Here is a 3,108-nt window from a genome sequence, read left to right as displayed (position 1 = left end):
TACCTTAATTATACCATAAGTGTGGTCTATATTGGAATTGGACTTAAGAAATTTTGATTTTTATATAAATGGGTCACCAAAATTTGATTTCAATAAAATATTTTTCATCTAATACATCATCCAACCAATAATAAGAAAATTAATTGAACAAATTTTCATTTTCAAATCAAAAAATAATAAAATTAAAATTAAAATTCATTTATTTCACCAACTGTGAACCACACCCAAAGTGTTTACATAAATAAAATTCATTAAATAAATAACATAATCTATCTTTTGTTTTCATCTAACCATAAATGTTCGACTAACCAAACTTTTTCATCGATGCTACCTTTAATAAAATTAAAATTAAAATTCATTTATTTCACCAACTATGAACCACACCCAAAGTGTTTACATAAATAAAATTCATTAAATAAATAACATAATCTATCTTTTGTTTTCATCTAACCATAAATGTTCGACTAACCAAACTTTTTCATCGATGCTACCTTTAATAAAATTAAAATTAAAATTCATTTATTTCACCAACTATGAACCACACCCAAAGTGTTTACATAAATAAAATTCATTAAATAAATAACATAATCTATCTTTTGTTTTCATCTAACCATAAATGTTCGACTAACCAAACTTTTTCATCGATGCTACCTTTATGCTTTTATTCCATATGAATCGATTAACCCAGATGGACATCGCACTTGCTTATCTATGATGTACGATGCGTAGCTCACATTGGTCCTCGGTTAAAAACCCATCCAGTTTGGGTGACCAACCAAGAGGGTTGGTCCAAAACCTCCTTGTCCTAGAAGGTAATGCGGTGGTCCTCATTTGGATCCAAAGCCATGACCTCAAGGTATCTCTTCTTGTCTTAGTAAGATGCAAGAGTGTTTAGTGGATGAGCCCTTATAGAAAGATATGGGAAGGAGGAAGTACTTCTGGATTTTAAAAATATTATATTTTATTATTATAGGTTTAAAAAAAATAGTTAAATAAAATAATATATTAAACATATTGAGTCAGTTTATATGTAACAGGATTGTGTTATTATACTTCCAAATAAGCTTATGCTTATTAAAAAAAATAATAATAACAAAATATCTAATCATTAAGAATATATTTAACAAGTTAATTGCATACTCATGTCAGCGTAAGACTCGATTCCCATTTCCATAATAAATAAATGTATTCTCCTCAAGCATTTTGAGGTTGTCATAGATAGTGACGAAAGCCCCTCTCCTGTAAACTGGCCACAGTATCAGCCAAAGACGTATCTATTGGCATGAATGAGAGGCCTAGATCTCTAATTTTCCCATTGGAAAACTTGTATGGCTGCTTCCTTGGATTTATCTCGTCTGAACATCTGCATGCATGCATGAAGTTGCACAGAATATATTATATATATATATATATATAATTTACATATTTCAAACATTTCCAAAAATCAATAAATAAGAGTACAGTCAAACAATTCACTTCTCATTCAGTTCACCATAATTTAATATTCCACAAAATAACGCCACAATTTTTTCTTTGAAAGCGTGTACTTGGTAGGCACTGGACAGTGAGGCAAAGTTTGCCAGCATGTCGACGAGTTCGCCGCTACATTCCCCGCACAGATATGATCAGTGTTGGAATTCATGGTGGATTGCAACAACGGACCTACAACCAGGCATGGATTTATCACTACCATATCCAAATTCCTTCTCTCAGCAATCTCCCATGCAAATTTCTCTTCCAACGTCTTTGCATAATAGTACCAGTTCTGCCCACACCAAGAAACAAAATTAGCCCATGGAATTCCACCTGTATCTACATAGAATTTATGTTTATATTTATGTGTTGTTAGAGCCAAAGTAATAAATACATTGGTGTGAATGCAGTAGTCCAGATCAACAATGGCATGAGGGTCGTTGTGAGGGTTCATGTAAACCACACCGTTAGAAGATGTAAATACCACGCGCTTCACCCCCATTTCTGCGCACGCCTCCATAACATTCCTCGTTCCTTCCACTATTGGCTCTATCACCTGATTCTGCATCATTATAGATAATATTTAATGTGAGTGTGCAGATTTTCATGTGTCTATGATATGTATCTTGATTGAAATGACCAAGGTTTAGGGTAGATGCCTTACAGGGAATAAACGAATTATGTGTCCCTCATGATGGGTGGAGCCTCCACCCAAAACCTAGATTGGTTTAATCAAGATACACAATTTTTCCAAATGAAAAACAAATTAACATGTGCCTAAAATCCCAATGAAGGAATTTGAATATAAAAGAGAATATTGCATATATATGAGATAAAAAAAATTTACAAGGTGATCATTGAGAAGGCAAGCCATGTGAAAGACACCGTGGCATTCTTGGATAGTTGTGACTAAGCTCTAATAATCAAGAATATCAAGTTTCACAAGCTGCAACCTCTCTTTCGCCCCTTCCAGCTCTCTTAGATGCTCATACTTGCCATCCTCTGTACTTTAATCTTCAAATTATTAAAAAACCATTCCATCCAAACTAAACAGAGAGTTAACACACACTTATGTCATTAAATAAAAGACAAGTGACTATTACAAGGACGTCATGGAATCATAGTGAACCTAGTTATGGGTGAAGCTAATCAAAATTATGTTGGTAAAAGTACTAATTATAACCTACCAAGATTGCCACGAACTGCTCCTCTGACATTATAGCCTTTGTTGAGGAGTTTCTTGACCAACCATGAGGCAATGAATCCCCTTGCTCCAGTCACACATACGGTTTAATCTGATCTCATGGTTTATTTCATATTGCAATCTAGAGGAAGCAGTGAACTGTAAATGCCTAGAAAGTCTATTATTTCGTCTTCCGCCTAGATTAAACAAGGGTCGCAAGTAGCAGTAGTCCATGTAGGGTATGAAATTTTTTAATCGTTTAATAAAGCTTTAGATAGTGATATAATCGTGTTCTATCATGCAAGCTTGGGAACAAATATTTGTAGAATCCATTGTTGGAGGTAAGGTGGTACAACAAATGGATGGCTAAGTCGAACTTTCATACTTTGGCCACTCTTTCAGCATCAGCCCTAAAGTGGATTGGCACCATTGCCTCCTGTCAATAGATGACC

General features: G+C 34.1%; 1 pseudogene; it reads right to left on the bottom strand.

Annotated features, from left to right (window-relative positions):
* Window positions 1-1,498: 1,498 nt before the first annotated feature.
* Window positions 1,499-2,041, bottom strand: LOC149239914 (cinnamoyl-CoA reductase 1 pseudogene; annotated as a pseudogene).
* Window positions 2,042-3,108: the final 1,067 nt, after the last annotated feature.

This window comes from Pinus tabuliformis, chromosome 8 (genome assembly GCF_031772625.1).
Source record: "Pinus tabuliformis cultivar Carrire ecotype Pingquan chromosome 8, CPIR1, whole genome shotgun sequence".
Lineage (NCBI taxonomy): Eukaryota > Viridiplantae > Streptophyta > Pinopsida > Pinales > Pinaceae > Pinus > Pinus tabuliformis.
Note: the sequence above shows the minus strand (reverse complement) of the source record. Positions and strands in the feature narration are given on the sequence as shown.